The sequence below is a fragment of the Lactuca serriola genome, chromosome 1 (assembly GCF_051521515.1).
Source record: "Lactuca serriola cultivar US96UC23 chromosome 1, Lser_US96UC23_V15, whole genome shotgun sequence".
In the NCBI taxonomy this organism is placed as follows: Eukaryota; Viridiplantae; Streptophyta; class Magnoliopsida; order Asterales; family Asteraceae; genus Lactuca; species Lactuca serriola.
The window spans coordinates 150,690,230-150,716,259 of record NC_136408.1 but is presented as its reverse complement, the minus strand read 5'-3'; the positions used below and the strand labels follow the sequence as shown (position 1 = coordinate 150,716,259).

The following is a 26,030-nucleotide window of genomic DNA, read 5'->3' as shown; positions in this document are numbered from 1 at the left end:
TATAAGATTTTATATTTAATTAGTTCCATTTGATTACTAAATTAATTCTTGATCAATACTAATTAAATAATATGATTTCATTTAATATATTAGAACTTATAATATATTAATATAAATCATAAGTATCCTTTTTTCTCATTTTTTTCTATCTAATTGTTCTGATGCCATACAACTCAAATGGACCATGCTACTCTCGGGTCGAGTACATACCAATAATAGTTATGGGCTTAGACAGCTAATCCAATAGTTATCGAATTACGATTATACCCTTGGGCTCCGGAAATACCATCGAGCACTCGGATCACTTAAACCATAACACTCTCATCCAAAAATGGCTAAATCCTTTCTTCCCTAAGGCCTTAAACCTTATGATAACTGATGATTGGGCCTCAGCCCTGAATAATAAGGCGATCCAGAACCGAGTGTTACATGTTACTTCAGATCTAATGTTGAAGTGAAGTAGAAAGTGCATGAAAGGGCTCTTTTTACTCCATGAAAATATAAAAATGGAGTTTTGGACATTTTTAGTGATTGGGGTTTTAAATCTAGTTTGTTTGGGGGTATCTTAATGGACAGGGCCGGCTCTGAGATCCTGGAGGCCCTGTGCGATTTAACAAAAATGGGCCCTAAATTTTGAAAGATCTCAAAATTTAAGCAAAAAAAATTATAAATTTTAATTTTCTATTGCAAATACACAAAATTCAGATTTCATTCAAAACAATACACAAAAAAGAATTTGGCTTCTACTTGAAAAGAGTCATCCTTCTAATATTTGTAGATTTCTGTCTTGTCTTGGTTTTATATGTTGAAACTCAAGCAATAAAGGATATGAAAATTGTAAAAAAAAAATAGAAATCAAATAAAAAACTATTAAACTAATAAAAAACGAATAGTTATGCTTCTATTAAAAAAATTTAGAAATCAAAAAAGTACCTTCTATTTTTCTTCGCTTCAAATCAGCAAAAATAGATCACTAAAACTATAAAAAAAAATAGAAATCAAATCAGAAACCACTCCAAAACTTATCAGAAATCAAATCAGAAATTCATCAAGTTAGATCATAGTCACCGGTCAGATAATCATAAAGAATGAATAAAAAAGAAATTGATTTACATCTTAGAACTTGATCAGAAACGAAGAAACGAAACAGATGCTAATGTGATTGCTCAAAACTTATCAGAAATGAAAAAAAAAGAGGAACTTGATTTCTTGTACCTTCAAAACTCAAAATTCGATTTCCTCAACGCCTTTTAGTTCTTGTTCCTCTGAATTTGATTTTCAAAACTCAATTTTTGTTCCTTTAGAGTTAGAAATAAAAAAAACTAGATTTCTCCTTGTGATTTCAAACCAAGAAAAGAAAAAAATGTCTTAATCGGTTAATCCCTACTTTCTCTTTCTGATTTAGAAACTACTAGTCCACAACATGAAATCTGAAGCTTCTGATTTTCAAGAAGAGGGAAGTGAAGAACACGGTTTCTGATTTTTTTAAAAAGATTGTAGGATTGTTTGTAACTTTGCTTCAGACTTTCATGAAGAAAGATGAAATAAGGAGGATTGTTCATAGCCTTTGAAAACATTGATTTAATTCCTACCCCATGCTTAAGAAGAAATCGAAGCGTTTTTTTTCCTCTTTTCCAGAAATTTCCTCTTTCCCCGCTCCTTCTTATGTGATGATTGTCTAATGATGCGTTGCTGAATTAACCTAATTTGTTTATTTATTTTGGGCCAACTTAACTTAGGTAACATGAATTGTTATAAAAATTTTAGGCCCTCTTATTTTTTGGGCCCTGTTCAGATGCACCTTCTGAACATGCCTTGGGCCGGTTTTGTTAATGGATAAAGTTGGAAACTTTATTAATTTGGACATCATTAGGATCCAGATCTAGAAGTTGGAGCCATGAATTAATAGATTAAGTCATTTGGTGTTGTAAAAATGCTTTGGGCGTGACACATTTCTCCCATGCACGGTGTACTTTTTGGGTTTTGTGATATGCGTCTGTTTTGGCTCCAAAGGTTCGATCGTTTTGTCCTGTAGTAGGCGCATGGCGCCTGTATAACCAAGATGTTGATTTTTTTCTAAGTTTGACTTTAGGTCAAACTTTAGGATTATGGGTCAAAGGTTGAGATTTGACATTTTATTAATTGTTTAAGTCGTTGTAATACCAGATTTCACGTCTCTTGCGAGCTATGGTGTCTGTCTGCTTTGATTGTGAGGTGAGTCTGATGGGTTTGAGCCATAAGAACTTTCCTATGTGCACATGCAAACCCTAATGCTTGGATATCGGTTTCTCTAATTGAACATGCAATGTATCCAATACTTTCATTCATATATCTAGTGTAAACAACCAATTCATAACATATGAAATTAGATCTAGAAGAATATCTTGAGTTTCTTGCTTGAAACTTCTTGTTCTTGGAGCTTAGAGTCACAATTGTCACTCCTTTAATGGCTTACAAACACCTAATAGCAAGAGGATGATTTGAGAGAAGGAGAGAGATGAGAAATCGGCCCTAGGGTTTCCTCAATCATAGAGTGGCCGATTTCCCTCACCCGAGGGATCTATTTATACTATGAGCTCCTAGGGTTTCACCCTAAACCCTAATTGGATAACTTAGCCTCAAAGCAATCCAAAGATCCTTCTAGATGATAACCTTGGACGATTTTAAGATATCCTTATCTTACAAACCGTCCCCCCTATTATCTATAAGGATTCATAGCTCAAAACATAACTATCACACATTTGATAGTTTATGCCCCTTTATTCAATTAATCTCTTTAAGTCACCAAATTAATTCCTAATTAATTTATGACTTATATAAATCAAATAATATTATTATTCCTTTAACATATTATTCTTATAATACTTTAATAATAATATCTCTTCTCTCTATATAAATCACCCTGTCAAGTTGCTATGGTGAAGGCAACCCAAAAGGACCATGCACAACCGGGTCAAGTACTTACCAAATATAGTTACAGCCTTAGACACTAATCCAACAATCTACCACTTGGATAAGTCTAGTAACTATAAATGTAAAAACAATCTGATTAGGAATCGTAGCTCTCAAAGACGCTGTCAACTCTGATCTTATAAATAACCTGTCCTTCAGCTAAGGGATCGTACAGTCCTCTGTTTTGATATCGTGCAAACAATCTCATGAAACATTGTCATACTTATTGTCTAGCAATTAGTTTCTCGATCTCAGATTTACTTGACATAGAACTTAATTGAACACATCAATTCATTCCTGACCGGGCCCGGCACATAAGTCAAATCAAATCATCGAGCGGTCGTAATATCGCTTTTACCCTCTTAGGATAAAAGTAACAGATAAAATTCGACTTATATGCATTTACTATTCATTAATCAACTATACACAACAATGTGTTTTATGACATCAATTTACTGATGCGGTTTCACATTATCAATGAACAACCAATTAGTAAACAATAAACCATATATCTTGGTTTTAAGACCATATGATATTATCGTCTTGTGATCACTTGCGGTACATCCCATAAAGTGATTCCAGCAAGCGCGGGTTTATTCCAATGCTCAAAACTTGTTCGTAAGCACTCATGAACGTCGTAGCAAGCCTTTGCTATGTCTATTACCATTTAGACAATATACACACCAATTCATGACAATCTTCATTCGTACCTACTTCCAAGATATGAACGATTGTGGATTGTTTGAATAATTCGATTAGTCTTAATAAACTCAATTATTCTGGAACTCAAAACATGCAAAGTGAAACAATAGTTAAACAATTAACATAAGACAAAACTTTTAAATAATACTCCTTTATTTAATCATCAAATGTCAACTACGTTTATCTATTACAAGTTTCCAAACTATCTAATCTAAACTAATATCATCCTTCAGCCCAATGCTCCTAGCGTGCTGCAAGTGCTTAACCCTACTCAGTCCTGTTGTAAGCGGATCTGCTGGGCTATCTTATGATGATATCCTCTTAACCACAAGGTGTCCTTCTTCTACTTGATGTCTAATAAAGTGATACTTTCTATTGATATGCCGGGATCTACCATGATCCCTCGGTTCCTTGGTCAAGGCAACCGCTCCTTCATTATCATAGAATATTTCCATAGGCTCCTTTATGGCAGACACAACTCCAAGGTCACCAATGAAGTTCTTTAACCATATCGCCTCCTTTGACGCTTCGCTCGCTGCAATGTACTCTGATTCGCACGTTGAATCAGCTACAGTTTCCTGCTTGGAACTTTTCCAAGTCACCGCTCCTTCATTAAGGGTAAAGACCCAGCCCGACTGTGAACGGTAGTTGTCTCTGTCGGTCTGGAAGCTGGCATCACTATACCCTCACACATTTAAGTCATCAGTCCCTCCGAGGACTAAAAACCATTCCTTGGTCCTCCGAAGGTACTTAAGGATATTCTTGACCACAATCCAATGAGCTCTGCCAGGGTTCCCTTGATATCTACTGACCATGCTCAAAGCAAAGGCCACATCAGGGCGAGTACAAGTCATAGCATACATGATTGAGCCAACTGCGGAAGCGTAAGGTACTCGGCTCATCTCAGCTATCTCGGCTTTGGTACTCGGACTTTGAGTCTTACTCAACTTGGCATTACTTTGTATCGGTAGTTCTCCCTTCTTCGAGTTTTCCATACTAAAACGTTTTAGTACCTTATCTAAGTAAGTATTCTGACTAAGTCCTATTAGTCTCTTACTTCGTTTTCTCACTATCCTTATTCCCAAAATATAGGAAGCCTCTCCGAGGTCCTTCATAGCGAAACACTTCCCGAGCCAGGACTTAACTTCCTGCAGAGTCGAAATGTCGTTTCCCATGAGTAGTATGTCATCGACATACAAAACGAGGAAGCTAATTATACTCCCACTGGCTGTGACATATACACATGATTCATCTTCGCTTCGTACAAATCCAAACTCTTTGAGTTTCTCATCAAAGCAAAGATTCCATCTGCGCGATGCTTGCTTAAGTCCATAAATGGACTTCTCAAGCTTGCACACTTTATTGGGATGCTTGGCATCGACAAAACCCTCTGGCTGAGCCATCTAAACATCCTCAACCAACTTCCCATTAAGGAAAGCGGTCTTGACATCCATTTTCCATATCTCATAATCATGAAATGCAGCAATGGCTAACATCACCCTTATAGAATTTATTTTCGCAACTGGTGAGAAGGTCTCATCATAGTCAACTCCGGGAGTTTGAGTAAAGCCCTTCGCGACCAATCGCGCCTTATACGTGTGTACATTCCCATCCACGTCGGTCTTCTTCTTGAAGATCCACTTGCACCGAACCATCTTACGTCCGGGCACATTGTCAACCAAATTCCAAACTTGGTTGTCATAAAAGACTGAATCTCACTGTCCATCGCCTCTTTCCATTTCGCAGACTCTGGGCCTGCCATGGCTTCCTTATAGCTATTAGGTTCATCTAGATTTATTAGTGTACCATCACTAATATACGTGTCCCCTTTAGTAGTAATATGAAAACCATAAAACTGGGGTTGAACTCTAACTCTTTCAGAACGTCTAAGAGGTAAGGATTCGTCAATTGGTTCAACCGGAGTTTCCTCCTCGGGTTGAGCGCCAACGGTCGAGGTTCCTTCATCACTTGACTCTTGAATCTCATCAAGATCGATTTGCCTCCCATTGTCTCCTTGGCTTATGAGTTCTCGTTCTCGGAAAACCCCTCTTCTCGCAACGAAGACAACATTGTCACTCGGTCAATAGAAGAGATATCCAAGGGATTTCTACGGGTAGCCGATGAAAATACATCGCTCACTACGAGGTTCGAGCTTGTCGTGAGTCTCTCGTCTTACGAAAACCTCACAACCCCAAACCTTGATATGTGCCAACGAGGGACCTTTCCCTATCCACATTTCGTGAGGTGTTTTGGCAACCTTCTTTGTAGGGACTAGGTTAAGGATATGGGCGGCAGTATCTAAGGAATACCCCCAGAATGAGATAGGTAGTGAAGCACGACTCATCGTAGAACGGACCATGTCTAACAAGGTTCGATTATGCCTTTCTGCCACACCATTCCACTACAGTGTCCTAGGTGGCGTCAATTGCAAAACTATTCCGCATTCCTTGAGATAGTCGTGGAATTCAAAACTTAGGTACTCTCCTCCTCGATCGGATCGAAGCATCTTGATTTTCCTACCCAATTGGTTCTCCACTTCATTTTTGAACTCTTTGAACTTTTCAAACGTTTCTGACTTGTGCTTGATTAAGTAAATATACTCATATCTACTATAATCATCGGTGAAAGTCGCATAGAAGCGGTTCGCATCCTTTGTCACTACTGGAAAAACAGCCTTTTACGACGCTCATTGCGCGTCGTAAAAAGGCTCAGACGACGCGCAAATACGCGTCAAGGAAGGCCAGGTCATAAAGAGAGACGACGCTCATTTACGATGTGCAATTACGATGCGCGTTCACGGCACGCAATGCGTATCAAGGAAGGCCCTGTCATAAAGGAAGATGACACGCATTCGCGTGTCGTAACCTTACGACGCACGTGTTAATGACACGCAATGCGTATCAAGAAAGCCCCTGCCAAGAAAGGCCATGTCATAAATAAAGATGACACACATTTTTGCGTATCATAATTTTAAATGTTAAAAAAATAATTATTTATAGATTTACTTATTTTCAAATTAAATTTGTATATAATGTTTTATAATAGAAAATAAAATATCATATACAAAAAATAGAATCCATTGCATCATGTCAAAAAAGTATAATACATTGGTATTAAGGAGATCCGATTGTACATTGTTATTAAGAGGTTTTCCCTAACTATATAACCTAATACTACATTGGTGTTAAGGAACACCTTCTTGTTTCTACTTATTGTTATGCTTTTTTGTCCACATGATACCTATTTTCATCATAACACATTAGTATTCAGAATGCCTTCAAGCATCATCAATCTATGTTATAAAATATTAAGATTTAATACAAATATAGTAAAATACCTTTTTCCAATAATCCAGGGTTGAATACAACCCATACCTGTATAAAATATTAAAATTTAATACACATGTTGATTACAAAAGTTAATATGAAAGAGTGAAATAGTAAAATACCTTTTGCCAATTGTCATTGCAACAATTCAATACGACCCATACCTGTATAAAGAAACATGGTGACATACAAGGAAAAATCAGTGCAAAATGGTATGATGGGTTTTGTTCGTCTTCAATTGGGAATTCCTTGTTTTGATAGTTTTTATAAAAATTCTGCATAAAAATAAAATCTTTTCCATTTCTTGGTGAATGCAAGACTTAAAACTATCCGATTTTTTTGATCTAGTTGAGTGGTGAATGTTGCTTATTATCTTTATGATGGCGATAGAGAAATTTTTAAAGTTGTCAACTTTTTCTAGAGCTTTGATTTTGTTGGATTTAATAGATCAGATGCCTGGGGCCACCCCCATAATTCCTAGAATGCTCCAAAATATGTTCCTGTTAGCAGCTGGTCAGGTAATAAGTTTAAGATTGTATGTTATTTTATTATTATTTTTTTTTTATACACATTGGCCATTTGAAATTTGGAGCTCTTCCTGTTATGCCTGCTCAAGCAGGAGAAAAGCTAACCTTATCAGTCAAAGGTTCTCTGCCCCAAGGATGATTCTGTTCTATGTACTCAAATAACAACCTACTCTGAGTGGTGGCAGAATCACTATCATCACTAGACATTATTAAGCTCACATACTCTTCTCATGTTGTCCAAAACCTGAAAATTGATTATTATAAACTTGTAAGAAACAAATTCATATTGATTACAAGTAATGTACATTATACAAGCCTTGTTTATGCCTCTAGCTTGTTTGAGTCACTAGTAAGAATGACATGCGCACTTTATTTTGTAGCAATTAAACTAGGTAGTGATATTCTAACTCCAAGCTGCAGATAAATGTTATGTTGAGATTGAATAATTGATAATCAATTAATCATAAACAGAACACATAATGAATCATGATTTATCTAAAACAAACAAGCTAAAATGGTGTAAAATGTTTATTTTTAACTTTGTTGATTAAACACTAGTTGTGAGACCCGTATATTATACGGGTTGGATAAAATAAAAAGAAATTAAATATGAAGGTTTAAACAAAAATTTATTTAAATTTGAATTTAAAAGGAAACATATTAAATACTATATGAGTTGTAATATTGTAATTTATTGGTTATTTTCAATTAAGTCAACTATTAACTAAGGTGTAAATATGATGTGTTAATTAAGAAAGATAAAAAAAATGAGAAAATGACAAATGGAAAAAACATTTATTCAAAAATACCACAAAATGACAAGTGTCAAAACTCATAAGAGATTGACATGTAGCAAAAAAACCTTCATTTATTAAGAAGGATTAGTGACTTTAACATTTTGTGACCTAACTTCCCTTGTATATAATTGTTTTTTGGTTGAAAATGAGTGACTTTAACAGTTGGTGACCAAATTGCCCCTGTAATTCATAATTTCAAAATAAATAACCAGAAAACATTGACATCATTTTATTTAGACCAAAACTATTTCATTCTAGCATTCTAACATTCTAACATGATTTTCAACTGTATGCATATATGATATACCTTTGAGACTTTGTATGCATATATGATATCTTACTATGCGACTTTTCTTTCCATCTTTTATATATTCCTGTTTTATTCGCCTTCCCTTTTTTACCACTCTCTGTTATTATCTGTATATACACACAAGTAAATTAAATAGTACAAACATATTTTTAGAACCAAAACTTAATAAAAAATAAAAAATAAAATTATATTTGAAAATACCTTCCCATCAGCTGACACACAGTCACCGTTGTTCAACTTGACATACTTTTTACTCCACTATCATCATATATATAAATATATTAAATATAAGTAAAAAAGTGGAATAATAAATATATACATAATTAAAAAAAAGTCAAACCTTATCCCAATGAATGAAACGAGGATTTTTGCTTTTGTAATCCACCACTATCATTTACAGCTAAGTCAAGAACAACATACTCCAACCTATTTCATCAATCAATACAAATTTTTAACTTTATATCATCATAATACCAACTTTTTTATAAAAATGATCACAAGTTCAAGTCTCCTGAGATCTAGTTATTTACAACCAATCCTACGGCTCAATGTATGAAAAATAACAGGTATAACAAACTCTTATTAGTATTAAAAATTTATATAAAAAGGAATAAATCTGTTTTCTTTTTCCGTTTAAAAGGATTAAAAAATTGTTGTTGATGCTTATCATACCAAAAGTCCAAAACTTAGTCAGTCTGCTTTGGTTTTGCGGTTAAATAACTAACTTTCTGCACCAAATCTTATTAAAATGCACCGGCTCAGACCACTAGATAGTCCCTCCTCATCTTGTTTCTTGGAAGCTTTTTTCCAGTCATTGCAAGATAATCTTCTTCAATCTCTTCTCTAGTAAGCCTGATATGGTTTCTCATTTTCTGGATCCTCACTAATCTTGTCCTTAGAAACCGAGTTTTCACCTTCTGAAGGGACCTTAGAAGAGGAACCCTTGGATCCATGGTTACCAGCTGGATTAGGCTCCTTTATTTTGACTGGTTTAGACTTAATATCAACCTCAGTGGATGTGGAGCTGCTGCTGTGCTTCATGAACTGAGGTTGCTCGAAGACAGGTGGTGTTCTCATGGGTGCACCCCTTGGGAGTCGTTGGTTTCTCTCCTTACTAAGCCACTTCAATTCATCTGGCATGTTAAATTAATGTAACTTCTTGTTAAAGCTTCAGGTAGGCATTTTGTTCTAAAAACATGAAAAGTAGAATCAAGATACAAACAATACAATGGAAAATGTTACAAAATAAAGCTACTATTTTTGTAATTACAATGCTATCTACAAAACCAATATATAGTTTTCACTTTTCAGTTAAAAAAATAAAAAATTATTGAAATTAAACACTAGTTTAAAGATATCAATCATATTATTATACCGATTGATAGCTGAGTGACTCCAAGTTGAACTTCAATGGAAGATCGCCCAACCCATACAACAGAACCACCCATTTTTAGATCACCATCAACACTAATTGTTTCTTGAGAACCATTTTGTCAACAGATGCAGTAACCAGTAATAAGGGCCTTGTCATGCTATACAAAAAGAAAGAAACTTAATTATATTAACAAATTGATGAATGTTGTTAAAACTGTGTGATGGAATGTAAGGGTAAAATGGTCATTTATTTTCATTCAAGCGGTTTATTCGGTCCATAAAAGTGATAAGAAACAGACCTTATGAGTTATGAGTTATGTATGAAGCACTTTATCAGATTTTGAGGGTGGACACCGTCTTCAATGAATGGTTTTGCCTCCTTCAAGAACTCACCAGTATATTTTGAGGGTGGACCTTTGTATGTTGAAAACCTAATGGAACTAGTATATTTACATAGTTTCTTCTGTTACATTTGTATTTATAACTTCCACTTTAATTAGTTTATTTATTTATTATTATTATTATTTTTACAAAACTAATAAGATGGTCACCAAGTAGATACTTGGAACCATCTGCATCCACCCTTCCATATGCTCTAGTAATAGACTGCAAGTTTATGACACAATACATCAGTTAAAAATGAAAATATGTTGCCATTTTGTATATTTTGCCTCGAATATTAACATTAAATGATTAAAAGAGAAGAAAAGAAAAGATTGTTTGAAGCAAATTGAGAAACTATCAACTGTCAAGTGTATCTTTGATCTTGATAGCCAGTTTATGCACCTCTTCCATAGGTTCCATTTGGATTGAAAGGTAAATTCTGATATGAAGTTGGCCTCATAGGGGTAGAAGCAGTGTTCCCCTTCACACCATTTGGGTTTCCTTTAGTTGTGTCCAAAGACAAAGCAGGTTCCTCTTTAGTTGCTGTGATCTCACCCTTTGGAGGCGCATGAGAGTAAGGGGTTGTAGGGGTCATAGGTGGGAAGTAAGAAGTAGGGTACTGGTAATGTTGGGCCCCATAGAGTTCACCATATTGACCTAATGTTGGCATAGGTGAGCCATCAGGAGAATAAGGTCCATATGGTGCATAACCATGACCATAAACACCCTGTAATGAAACCAAAAACAATATACAATGATAAACATGTTTTCAAGTCAAAAAATAGACAAAACTCACAGAAGGAAACAGGTTCTTACATGAGATAAATCAACTCCATCAGGATTCACATATCTTGAGTAGTCATCCCAATCATTGGTAGTTCTATCATAGCCTATACAACAGAAAAGGGAGATTGAGCAATTGCAGAAAAGGGAGAAAAGGGGTAAGAAGACTGTACGCCATTGTTAATGTTTTATGATAAGAGATAAGCGAAAGAGAACTTACTGTGACTGGATTAATGGAGTATACACCATGGTTGGCTCGATTATCTAACCTAGAACCAAAATCCCACCACCACCACCACCACCGTTTCCGATGAGACAATGAAAGAAAGCATCTGGAGCGATCCCTTGTGAAGAAAGTTGCGCGATTACAGAGAGTCCTTGTTAACCGAATCCAAAGATTCCGTCAATGGCTCTATCGAGTTTGATTAAAACCCCAGTTTGGGATGTGCTACATCTGGTTCATGAACTTGCCAAATCAATAGGGTTTTTAATGAAAAATGAAAGGGGTTAATGGATTGGGATGAATTACCCGAACACGATAGATGTTGAAGTGTTTGATGGTTTTGAATCATCGATGATTGTATCAAGTAGAAAAGTATCAGAATGGGATGCACAAGTAGAAAGTAGGGGAGAATGATGTCGTACCTAAGAAAACAAAGAAAAAGAAGGAGAAAAGGGGAGAAAGAACAGATCCTATCTGATATGCGTAGAGAGTAGAAGTAGGGATCGAGTATGGAGAAGGAAATCACAATTGAAACCCGTATAATTTTTACGGTTAGGGTTTTATAGAGGAGAAGATGAGAAGTTTCAAAATCAAAATTAGAGGTAAGAATAGAGGAGAAAGAGGAACCTGTATCATGTATTTGACATTCTTGATTGAATCGTTGTTCTCGACCTAGAGAATGATGGTTTTTACGGTTAGGGTTTTATCATACGAACGTGAAGCATGAGCACCTGTGACATGAATGATTTGATCTCAATTGACATAAATACAAACATTAGCATATCATGATGGGGGGTTTTGTTATCGGTGTAGTGCGACAGGAAAGAATGGTTGGAGAAGATGGTCGGAGACACTGGCGGTGCGAGATCGGAGGTTAGGTGGTGGTGCGATGCTGCTATGAAGACGAAGGCCCTAGGGATTTTTCTTGCTAATCGAAAGAGATGAGGGGGTTTGATTTTTGGGATCCAACAGGTGGGGTGAAATCCTGCCTTAAAAAACGCGTGTTTCATTAAAAAAATTATAAAGCGACACACTTGGACGACACACATTTTATGAAAGGCACCCTCCACATTTCCTTTTTTTCTTTTTCTGACACTAATTTTAGGGCACGCACAAATGCGTGTCCACTGTCCTTCAAATTTTGCAAAACTGACATTATTTTTTAGGGCATGCACAAATGCGCGTCCACTATCAGTGAGTGTCATTGTTTGCGTGTCATTAAAGGGCTGTTTTCTTGTAGTGTGTGGAGGATCTAAAGGGCCCACATACATCGGTATGTATGAGATCCAATAAACCCTCACCCCTCTCACAAGTGCCAGTGAAGGGTGACTTGGTCATCTTTCCAAGTAAACAAGATTTGCACGTGTCATCTTCCCTAAGGTCGAATGACTCCAACACTCCATCCTTTTGGAGTTGGGTTATGCGCTTCTTGTTGACATGTCCAAGACGACAATGCCACAAACATGCTTTATCCATACTATTGGAAGAATCCATACACAACACATCATTTCCTAGGTTATCTATAATCATAACAGTTTCATAAATTCCATTACAAGGCATAGCTTCAAAGTATAAAACACCATTTAGATAAGCATAAATAGAACAATTCTCATTATTAAACGAATATCTAAATCCTTGTCTAAACAAACCATGAAACGAAATGATGTTTCTTGCCATATCTGGCGAGTAGCAACAATTATTTAAATCTAAACCTAATCGATTATTAAGCATTAGAGAATACACTCCAATCTTGGTGACAAGCGACGATCTTCTGTTTCCCAAGATTAGATTTATTCTTCCATGCTCCACATCCCTATTTCTTCTTAGTCCCTGCAAATCAGAACAAATGTGGTAACCACATCTTGTATCAAGAACCCAAGAAATAACATGAGATGAATCATTAGATTTAATTGTGTAAATACCTACGAAAGACGACTTGATCTTCCCATCCTTGATGGCTTGCAGATATTCCGGGCAGCTTCTCTTCCAATGCCCTATTTTGTGGCAATGGTGGCACTCTGCCTCCTTTGGGTTAGAGTTGGGCTTAGCTGGGCCATCCTTGGTCCCACTAGAAGAGGAACCATCTTGGGACTTTTCCTTGTGGTGGCTCTTTGACGGAGGCTTCCTCTTCTTCCCCCTTCTTTTCCCTAATATCCAAAACAGGAGCAGCGGGTGGTGTGGGAGTCGGTGCAACAGACTTCTCCTTGAGGTTGCTCTCAGCAGTCCTTGGAGTTTGCTTAGGGTGACCTCTTCCTTGTTCATGTGGTAGGTCATCCTAAGTTGGTTGTAGCATGAGGGAAAGGAGTGAAGAACAATGTCGATGGCCAAATCCTCCCCAAAGTTAACATTTAACTTGCGAAGACGATCAACATATCTTTGCATCTTTTGCAAATGCACGGTTAACGAATCTCCACTTCCCATCTTAGCGGTGATAATGTTCGTAATGATCTCATAGCGATATTGCCTCGCGCTTTGGTGGTACCTCTCCATTAAGTCTTGATGCATTTCATAGGGATACATGTCCTCATAGGACTTTTGGAATTCTTGGTTCATTGTGGCTATCATGATGCAATGGACTTTCGTTGCATCACGTTTGTGGGTCTCAAAGACATCCATTTCTTCGGGAGTAGCGATTTCTGGATTGACCTTCTCGAGCTTTTCGTCGAGGACATACTCTTTGTCCTCGTAGCGTGCAATCGTGCGAATGTATCTTATCCATTCGCTAAAGTTCGATCCATCGAAAGTCACTTTTTGACAAACACTCATTAGCATGAATGAGTTAGCAGCAGCGTTGATCGCGTTCGACATCTACAAATAGAAAGGAAAAAGTTTGATTAGAATTGAATCCCTAATTAAACACCCAAAATTGAAAAATTAGGGCTAGGACCCAACAACATTATTTACATATTAGAAAAGGGATGTCGTAATCCAACACGCAAATAATTTGGAGGTAAGTGAATGACGATTCACTAATTCTTCACCATGAAAAACATAACCTTAAGTTTTAAATGTATTAAGAATTCCTAGATTTTCTTGGAGATTCATTGAACTTTTCAATTGCATGTTTAAATCTCGATATGCCCCTCTCGTTTGTGACTGGGATGCCGAGGATCAAAAAGTGGGTGTGAATAACCATGCAAATCTACACGGTGCCTTCATTGATACAATCACCTATTCGATGTGCCGGTAAACCAAACACGCTCCATCGAACTATGATAAACAATGAATCACCCTTTGCCACCTTTGCTTAGAACCAATTAGTGTGCCGGTAAACCACACACGCTCCACTATCTTCTTCGCAAAGTGTAATTTTATGGGATTGCATCAATTCACTTTTGCCTAAAGTAACTAGGATTGGGAATTTGAAAAACATGTAGTTACTTTATATCTTAACATTATACTTTTAATGAGGAGAGAGTTTCCCTATCCTACCCGTTCGGCTAACGACCCTCCACCAGTCAAGCAAGCGATGGGTGTGAGTGTACACCCATTAAGCACCATTTTATAGGCAACAACCTTATACCCACCTTATAGACCGACTTCGTGAATGAGGCCTACTAACGGTAAGACTAGCATTTTAATTATACATATATATTCATTAAGCTTGTAATAATATAATAGTATAAGGTTGAATTTTAAACTTGTAAAACTCTAGGGGTTGAAATTTAAATTCTTCAAAATTAAAATTTTAATCACAAAATTCAAATTTCAAAACTTGAGGACAAATTTTGAACTTTTCAAAACTAAAAGGTATCAAATAACAAATAATTTAAATCAAGCAATTAATCTCATAATTATCTATATTTGATTTATTTAATATCACTTGCAAGATAATTATCCAATTTAATCCAAATAATCAATCATTATCATATAAGGAAATTATTATTCATTCAAATGGTAATTATCTTTTGTTTTGTCAAGAATATGCTTATATATATATATATATATATATATATATATATATATATATATATATATATCATAAAATTCGGATATTGATGACCCAAAACAGTTAAGGCAAGTTTCCTCAAGTAAAACAACAAGAAATCCCGAGATAAGCTATATCTGACCCTTGAACTCGCCGAGTACCACAATGGACTCGCCAAGTCCACTGTGGAACTCGCCGAGTTCACCAGTCAGATCCACAAAAAACAAATTTTCAAGCAACAAACAATCAACCAATGCATCAATTCAATAGAAAACCAATCAAGGCTCTGATACAACTGATGGGTTTGAGCCATAAGAACTTTCCTTTGTGCACATACAAACCCTAATGATTGGATCTAGGTTTCTCTACTTGAACATGAAATGTATCCAAGACTTTCATTCATATATCTAGTGTAAACAACCAATTCAAAACATATGAAATCAGATCTAGAAGAATACCTTGAGTTGCTTGCTTGAAACTTCTTGTTCTTGGAGCTTAGAGTCACAATTGTCACTCCTTTAATGGCTTACAAACACCTACTAGCAAGAGGATGATTTGAGAGAGGGAGAGAGAGATGAGAAATCGGCCCTAGGGTTTCCTCAATCATAGAGTGGCCGATTTCCCTCACCCAAGGGATCTATTTATACTATGAGCTCCTAGGGTTTCATCCTAAACCCTAATTGGATAACTTAGCCTCAAAGCAATCCAAAGATCCTTCTAGATGATAACCTTGGACGATTTTAAGATATCCTTATCTTACAAATCGTCCCCCTTATTATCTATAAGGATTCATAGCTCAAAACACAACTATCACACATTTGACAGTTTATGCCCCTTTATTCAATTAATCTCTTTAAGTCACCAAATTAATTCCTAATTAATTTATGACTTATATCAATCAAATAATATTATTATTCCTTTAACATATTATTCTTATAATACTTTAATAATAATATCTCTTCTCTCTATATAAATCACCCTGTCAACTTGCTATGGTGAAGGCAACCCAAAAGGACCATGCACAACCGGGTCAAGTACTTACGAAATATAGTTACAGCCTTAGACACTAATCCAACAGAGTCTTCTTAATATATTGTGTAGGATTTTATAATGTATTTGTGAGTCTTGCATGTATGTTGGGTGGTGCTCGTTATGCATGTTGGGTAGGGCCCGTTATGTATGTTCGGCAGGGCCCGTTATATGTTGGGTGGGGAGCATTTTGTATGTTGGTTGGGGCCCATTATGTATGTTGGGCGGGGCCCATTATGTAGGTTGGGCGAGGCCTGTTATATGTATGTCATATGTGGTATCTTGGGGAACTCACTAAGTTTTTTGCTTACGGTTTTAAGTTTAAATTGTTTTAGGTTCTTTTGGCAGCAATTGGAAGGGCACAACTTGATTGCATCACATCTATTGGGGATTTCCGCATTTAATACTTTTATATTGTACTCTAATTAATGTTTGAAACAAATGGTTTTAACAAAAACTTATGAAGTTGGAATTAGAAAAAATGTTTTTAATATTAAATAAAAAATTAACTATGTATTTGGGATGTTAAAAAAAGACACTCATTCAACGATCATTTTATAAGTTGTTTTCTTATATAGTCTTGATTCAACTAACGATCGTAAGTTAAACATGAGAGGACAAATTTTGTAATATTCTTTTACATATAGTAAATGTATTACACTTCGAGTCTCGGTGGAGATATAGGTGGTTATTTAGGAGTAGATTATAGTTAGTTTGTCGTTTAAAAAAAATGTATTACACTATTACATATATAAATTATTTTGGTCCTTACATATTCTTTTATAATCTTTTATAATTATATGTAAGATAAATTTTAAACAATTTAAAATCATCTGATTTAAACAAATTATCGTTAATTAATTTTTTAATTAATTAATTTCAAACCATTATCTATAATTCCCTGTCTTTTAGGCATATTTATCTTTTCATATTTATTATCCCATTTAAACAATTTAATATACTATTTAAAACTAAAGATAAACCCTAAATTCGAAATTATAGCAAAAATCCTGAAACCTGCTATTCGCCAGAAAGTGCTTCACGTCCGGTTATAGGTGCGTCGCGCCTTGCGACTAGCATGTTTCTTCTGTTTTTCTCAATTTTTAACAATAGTGTATAATCAAAACCTAATGGCTCTGATACCACTAATGAGTTTACTAGGTATCTATACACTTAACTTAGGCAACCAAAGCATTTGATATAAACCTTAAAGTGTACATGTACCATAAGATATAGGTTTTACTATTCTGACAATATACTTAGAAAACTAGCAATATAAACTAAAGAAAGAGATTCATTTACTAACCTTTAGATAAATTCAAAATTTTCACTTGAAGACTTAATGATTTCGATCTTCTTGTTGCTTTTGGAAAGTCTAGCACCCAAAGTAGAATATCTCTAATTATTCACATCCAAAACACTAAAAACCCTAGAACTTTAAGACAGAGGAGGGAGAGGTTGGAAAAATACGTTTTCTCAACCTTATGGATAGTATGAATGATTTTTCTAAGGCCTAGAGGGGTCTTTATATAGCTTTGGTATTTTTCAGATAACCATGATTTGAATCAATTAAATAATCAGATTTATTCATGATTTAAATATTTTCCTTATATGTTAACTAGATAGCTTCTGAAAGATTTATGGAACCACCATAAAAATGTCTACTCAATGGACCATCCAAAATATTATTGTTGCTCAACTACTAAACAATTACCATTCAGTCTATGCACCTTCACATTAATCAAATTAATTAGTTCTAGGTATTTTAGCTCTTGAGGGCAACCCCGAAGAGGACTTTATTATTATTCTCTAAGTCATACCAATTAGTTATGACATTGGACATTTGTTTCCAACATATTTACCCCTTATTCATTCTCTCTCTCTCTCTCTCTCTATATATATATATATATATATATATATATATATATATATATATATCCATCTCTCCAATACTCTTTCTTCTCAATAATATCTCGCTTGTTATCTCCTCATCAAAGTTGATTACAAGTATAAAGAATTATTACTAAGATGTTTTTGTGACAGAAAAGAAGAAATTTGATCAAAGATAACTAGGTACAAAGCACTTATTTACTTCTTTTTCCCGAGCCTCTCTCTTTTCCAGGTACTCTCTTTCTATACAAATTTCTCTCAATTTTTCTTCTTCACTATTGATTTCTAACTCGTAGATATACAATTTGACAACTTTAAAATAATTTATATAAAAAACAACCAATTACCCTTTCCTCTCCTTTTCCCATGACTTTCCACTCTCCACATTATCAAGAAAAACAAGAAATTGTTCCCTTAAATCTCTTAATCAATTAGTCAAGGGGCCATAGATGTATTATTGGAGTATTTAGTAGCTTAAATTAAGGGGTGAGGGTCTTCAAATCTAGGGAAAAAAATAGACTTAGACACTCACACTTGGGGACCAAAATAGAAATAATTTTTTGGAGTCTTCATATTTTCACTTTTGGCCCTTGAAGTTTGGGTAGCTTATTAAACTCAACCAAAACATGTATTTCATAACATGTTGGGTACTTTCCAAAATGACCAACAACCCCGTCATCATTGCTAAGTACATCTTTGACCCTTATTAACAATCTAACTTATATTTAAGTTTATTATGATCACATTTGATCCTTTTAAATAACTTAAATATCAAGTAACCTTTTTATTAATTAATTTTAAACATTAGTTAAATATTTATAACTAAATTAAATATTATTTAGCTTTAATAATATTAATTTAATAAATATATAAACTGTTTTTATTGTCAGATATCACATTTAAAGAATGATTAATTATAACATTCTTTAGATATGTAGCTAGGATTAATGGGTTTTGCATAGTTATTTATGATTTAATTGATTTGAGATGTTTGTTAAATTGGAAAAGCAATAATTGATGAATACATGGCTTTTATGCATACAAACAATCAACCTCCTTAAATATGGATGCCACTAAAGGGGGAAGGGATATAGGGTTCAAAAGTGGAGCCCATTTTTATGTTTCTTTTTATAATTTTAAATTGATTAATTAAAAAGGATAAGATTTAAAAAGAAAAAACTAATTTAATGAAATATACAATTAAAATTAGATATTTAGGTTTCGAAGGAAATCAAAATAAATACTAAATTTAATTAAATATATAATTTGATATAAATTATTTAAAAAGATGTGGAATTAAACATAGATTCTATTGATATATCTAATTACTTATTGCATCAATGATTTCACAAAAATGTTAAATAAGAGATATACAATAAGTAATTAAGAAGTATACGTAGTAAATACATATTAAAAAAAATAGAAAATAGGTCTACATCTACTAATGAGAGTGTATGAATAGCAACATCCATAAAAATATATCACCTTCAAGCACATAGTTGCACCAACCGTACCTCAAAACAAAGAGCCTCCATGCACACTCAAACATGGGATTACGTTATTAAACTTCCGAACATTCATATTAACCCCGTTTATAAATACCACCATCATCTGCCTTATGAAGCACAAACACACTTTGGTTGTAGCTACTCCCGTCAACGGTGGTGGCACTATGACAACATTCATGTTGTGTATTTTGGTGTTTAATGCCCCTGTGATACGAAGGGTTTTGGGTCTAAGGTGGTGAATTCGTTTAGTCAAACATCTACATATAATAGAAATATCAATTTGTATTGCAATAATATAAGACAAACCCTTGTGTCATCTCTTTTTATTACTTTCAAAATACGAAAAAATGTAATTCTACTTGAAAGTTTCAAGACTTTTTATTACACATTTTTTATTTGATTTCCAGCTCTCTATAATGCAATTTGAAGTAAAACACAAAGATACGATGACATATTTTCGTTGATGCATCCAACGATTCCTTCACTTAAGTACCAAATGAGTCTTGTTATCCTATTTGCAAAATAGAAAGGTACTTCATCATTTTTATTGAAATAGAGATCATGCTTTACTTTGATAAAATAATATATATATATATATATATATATAACTCACGTAGATTATCCAAATGGATAACCCACCGGAGAATTCTTCAATGGAATAAATGCTGGCTGATTTTGTTGGTACGTGGGGTTTATTTGTATTGTAACTTTTTATGGTAGAGAAAAAAAGGGCTTACAAAATTTGTAGTTTTAAAGATAAACAAATAAAAATTGAGAAAATGCGGTGAAGGTGGATCGAACACCTGACCTTCAGATCTTCAGTCTGACGCTCTCCCAACTGAGCTATCCCCGCATTTTGTTTAATTTTCCGTCACAACATATAAATATTAATGCAGAAAAAATCGATATAAATTATCCAAAAGATATTCAGAACTATCATTTATCGCTGGTTCCGTGGTATCCAACAAGAACACCTCTCAACAATATGTCGATCTTATAGTGTCTGCTTTCAAAGGTCAACTCATAGTAACCACTTTTGATAACAAATAGTTTAAAACTAATTGACTTTTTAATTATTTAAATTAACTTTTTATTATTATTATAAAATATAGTTAAACCTTAGTTATCATCGTACAAAAACTATGTATAGATCCGCCATACATTCTAATATCTAGCTGTTGCCATTTTTCATTAGTCATTTTTCTATTAAATCATATAATGGCATTGCAAATACCTGAAAAAGGATAAGTATAATATATATGTTGACAATATGATCTATATCTAATTGCTCGACAGGAGGAACCATGTGGTTTGGGATCTTTATCGTCCAACATAAGCAATTTCCAGCATATTTCAAACATTTTGTACAATGGATTGCAACAATATATGATTCCCATGAATGTGAAGTAGCTTCTTACTCTTTCACTTATAGCCTCATGTTGGAAAAACAAAATAACAATAATCAAATGACTTATTGTTCTTAAAATTTAATGTGGGGTGGGTTATTTAGTCGGAAATGAGAAGTTCGACCCATTTACTTATAAATAGATCGATTTGGGTTGTAATATATCATCATCAAGTTAAACAAGTGTTACATTGTGCATTACTCAAGATGTCATCCCTAATAAATGATTTATTCTATACTTTTAAGAAAATATGTTGAATGTGGTCTAATTAACTTAAAGTAGGTTTTTTTTGTCCCACATAGGTGGGAAGATGTAACACTGTAAATTTTCATTTAAAATCATATAATTCTCATAAAACATTTCACAAAAATCTCATTTATTTAATTTACAAATCGCAACTTCATAATTGTTTGATTAAAATCTAGGATCCTCAAAACATAACTCTTTCACTAGTGTGTACAATCAAGCCGATGCCTTCCCGTGATCCTAAGAAAAACCTGAAACACATAACACACAACACGGTAAGCACGAACTTAGTGAGTTCCCCAAAATATCACACGCATCTCATTAGCCACTCGAGGCTATAACACAATAAGACCCTCCGGTCAATGTGTCTCAGTGGGACCCTTCGGTCCCACAACTCTGATGGACCCTTCGGTCCTAACTTTGTAAGCTCTGAATAATACGCAACATAAATCACAAAGAAACAATGCAGGATATTGCAATACACAATGTAAGCACATAAGGAATCTCAATCACACAAAGATATCACTCATGGTAAGTATAGTGAGAAGACTCAGCTTGCAAGCAACCAAGCAAATAACCTTGTACTCGAATCTCGAACTAGCATCCGCATAACACAAAGGATGAATATCTCTAATTAATAAAGGCTATTCTCTCTAACTCTTGAAGTGGATAAAAGACCATTTTACCCCTCCATGGTCTCCATTACTCATGATTGACCCAACCCTAAAGTCAACAGAAGTTAAACTCGAGTCAACAGTCCATGTTTGACCCGACTCGCCGAGTGCACCCATGTGATTCATGGAGTCCACTCGTTCCCTCAGAAGTCTCGTGAAGGTCCAGCTTAGCTCGTCGAGTTGACCTCCAACTCGCCGAGTTATCGCATGATCAAGCTCATTGGGACAAACCCTCACCGGCTCGTCGAGCCGAGTCATTGACTTAGCGAGTCCATTCAAACTCAATCCTCATTCAGACGATTCTAAGCAGATCTACCACTCCACACACTAGATCTAGCATCTCAAGACTCAGTTGTCATGTAAAGCTTCGATCTTTACGCTCATGCATGGTGGTTTTGCTCCAATCTACTAATACATGTTCTCATAAGGTGTTAAACACCATACTCCTCATATGGATGAATAAAGTTGGGACTTTTGGGCTCTAGGGACCTCACAAGGTCCAGATATGAGGTTTAAATCTCTTGATAATTTAGCATGCTCGAAGTCCCAAATAAAATGTGATGAAAACCCTAACTTCTCAACTCATGAGATCTAACCAAATAAAGGGGAAAGACTCAAGCTTTTTACCTTCCTCTTGAAGCTCTGGACGAAATGACCTGAACCCCAACAACTCCTTCTTGATCCTTGCTGAACAAACTCCTCTTCCTCCTCAATGATGCACTAAAATCCTTCAAGGTTTGCTTGGAGACTCTCTTAGATCACTACACTCGTTTAGAGTTTCACACAGAAATGTTAGGTAGCTGGTGAGGCAGAAATGGGGGCATAAGTTCCCTTATATAGGCCCCAACCCCAGGAAATTAGGGTTTCACAACACAGCACCAACTCGGTGTGTAACGCCCCGTCTTTGGTATGATGCTTTCGTGGCTTTTATTTAGAAGTTTTATTGAGGGACTCGGCGAGTCTATGGCCTGACTCGTCGAGTAGGGTCGAGTTTTCGTGCACGTGTTAGAAGGCGACTCGGAGAGTCCATATTCGGGACTCGGCGAGTCTGCCTGTCTGGAAGAAACCCTAAATCCCCGGGTTGCTCACTATTTAAGCAATGCTTTGTGCCCCAAACCCGCCTCCTTCACCCTCAGAGAGCTGTGAGAAAACCCTAATCCATTCCTTATTGTTTTAAGTGCTTTTGTGTGTGGATTTTGAAGGCTTGAAGAAGAAGAAGAAGAAAGGAGCAAAGATAAGAGGTGTAGAGAAAAGATCCAAGGGCAAATCAGAGTTCATTGAGGTATTTCTCGGATTCCTTCTGTTTTATGCTTTAGATCTTCATTAGAGCTCTTCTAGGGCTAGTTTGATGCATTTTCTAAGCCCTATAGTTGTATGGATGCCTTTATGGGACGAGATATCCCTAGATCTGTTCATTTAGGAGTTGTAGAGCCCGGATCTGTTACCTTTTTGGAGATGCCTTGCAAAGAACCCTAGATCTACTCTTCTAAGTGCCTTTTTATCCTATATCTCCTTTTTCATGTGTATGTACACGTAAAGTTGGAAACTTTACGTGGTGGATCAGCTTATTGGACTCAGATCTATCATTTGTATGCGATGGATTCAAGCAGAATCGAGTTTAGAGTAGTTGCATGGATGTGACTCGGCGAGTCGGAAGAACGACTCGGCGAGTCAAGTCGCGAGTCCCGTTTTTCCCCTTTTTGAGTGATGACGAGTGGAAGCCTGTGAGTAGTAGAGTGGACTCAGTGAGTTGGAGAGCAGACTCAGTAATGGAGGGACTCGGCGAGTTATTCATACAACTCGGCGAGTCCAAGGCAATCTTCTTAAGCTCAAGAACAACTCGTCGAGTTGTTCATATGACTCGGCGAGTCGGATGCAGATTGTCTGAGTTCTTGGATCGAGAGAGTACTCGTCGAGTCGATGCCATACTCGACGAGTAGCCACGAGTGGGGTTGTGAAATGAGATTAGAGACTCGGCGAGTTGGCGGCCCAACTCGGTGAGTCAGGTCAACTGTGGGTTGAATTTGACCGGGAGAGTTGACTTTGACCAAGGGTAAAAGAGTCATTTTACCCCAGTGCAATGTTTAGTATTTGATTGAGTGTGTTTATGGACTTGTAGTCGGGGAGATACCGGAGCAGCAGCAGTTAGCTTCCAGAGCCATTCACACAGCAGCCAGTTCACGAGGTGAGTTTCCTTCTAGTAGGAACGGGTCCAAGGCCACAATGCCGGCCCGTTTAGCTAGCAGTCAGCTTCGGACCTTGGTCCGATGTAGTAGTTAGTATGTTTGATGCCTTCGTGGTTCAGACAGGATTTATGTGTTTATGCCAGTTGATATGTTTATGCTATGTTCAGTCAGCTTTGGACTTCGGTCCGATGTAGGGGATAGAGGTCCAGTCAGCTTCGGACTTCGGTCCGATGTAGGGGACAGAGGTCCAGTCAGCTTCGGACTCCGGTCTGATGTAGGGGACGTAGGTCCCAGCCAGCTTCGGACTTCGGTCCGATGTCTCAGTCAGCTTCGGACTTCGGTCCGATGTCCTAGTCAGCTTCGGACTCGGTTCGATGTAGGGGACGAAGGTCCCAGTCAGCTTCGGACTTCGGTCCGATGTTCCAGTCAGCTTCGGACTTCGGTCCGATGTAGGGGGCAAGGCCCCGGTTAGCCGGACTTCGGTCCGATGCAGTGGGCAAGGCCCAATATGTGCTTTATGTGTTTGTGTGGTATGTGGTAGTTTGGGGGAACTCACTAAGCTTCGTGCTTATAGTTTCAGTTTTGGTTTCAGGTACTTCCGCAAGCAAAGGGAAGAGCTCGAGATGATAGCATCGCACACACCACAACTACAGTTTTTATCCTGGGAGTTGATCAGCTATCTTAGATATGTTTTGATACAGTCGTGACACCGTTTTCTCATTTGTATTTTAGTATGGTTTTTGAGATTTGCAACGCATGGTTTTATTATGATATACTCCGTTTTATGATTTTGGTTATATTAGAAATGAAATTTTCGGGTCGTTTCACGGTGAGTCGGCTCTCTGACTCGTCGAGTCCATTCATTAATCCCACGCGGTCAACTTGACTCTACTCGACAAGTTGGACTTACAACTCGTCGAGTCACTTAATAAACCTTAACATTAAACACATGAAATAATATACCTGGGAATCCAGATCTTACAATTCTCCTCCACTTGAATTAGATTTCGCCCTCGAAATCGCTCCTCAACAACACATAGATCGAACCCAATAACCCGAAAAAGCATCACCGAAAGGATCTCATACCACACAGTTATCTTCCTCGATAAACACCTGAATCAAAATAGGAACTCCCAAACCCGGAAAAGGACAGACCCCTCTGCCGCTATGATACCCTTTCTAACTCTCCAGAATCTGGAAACTCTAGTGGCCTATCTTACTGCCAGACCGCCCTCTCAAGATATCACCATGTTATTCGCTCCTCGAATAACAAACCACGAGAACGCACTGTCGCTCTGATTCTCTCGTTGCGACTGATAGAGACAAGTCAATGACCAATAATTGGCTACCGATCACTCTTACCAGACATAATAAACAATCTAGATCAAACTCCAAGGAACGAAAGGATCACATCGCACCAGAGACCCATCCACCGTACTGTTGGATTAGTGTCTAAGACCGTAACCATATTTGGTAAGTACTTGACCCGATTGTGCATGGTCATTTTGGGTTGCCTTCGCCAAGGCAACTTGACTGGAGAAATAATAGAGAAATAGGTTATTATAGTTTATTTAATATATTATAAGAATAATATATTAAAAGAGAAATCATATCTGTTTAATTAACATTGGTCAAGAATTAATTAAGAATTAATTTTTTAATCAAAAGAAGTTAATTGAACTAGGTGGACTAACCTGTAATTATATGATAGTTACAAAGTTGGGCAAGGAAACCCTATGGGATAGGGTGGACGAATTTAAGGGGTTAAAGTTCTTAGTACTCGTC

The 26,030-nt window shown here is 36.2% G+C and overlaps 1 non-coding gene across 1 annotated transcript; it reads right to left on the bottom strand.

Annotated features, from left to right (window-relative positions):
- Nucleotides 1-20,513: 20,513 nt before the first annotated feature.
- Nucleotides 20,514-20,586, bottom strand: TRNAF-GAA (transfer RNA phenylalanine (anticodon GAA)). The gene has a single exon. It is a non-coding gene; the product is annotated as a tRNA-Phe (tRNA).
- Nucleotides 20,587-26,030: the final 5,444 nt, after the last annotated feature.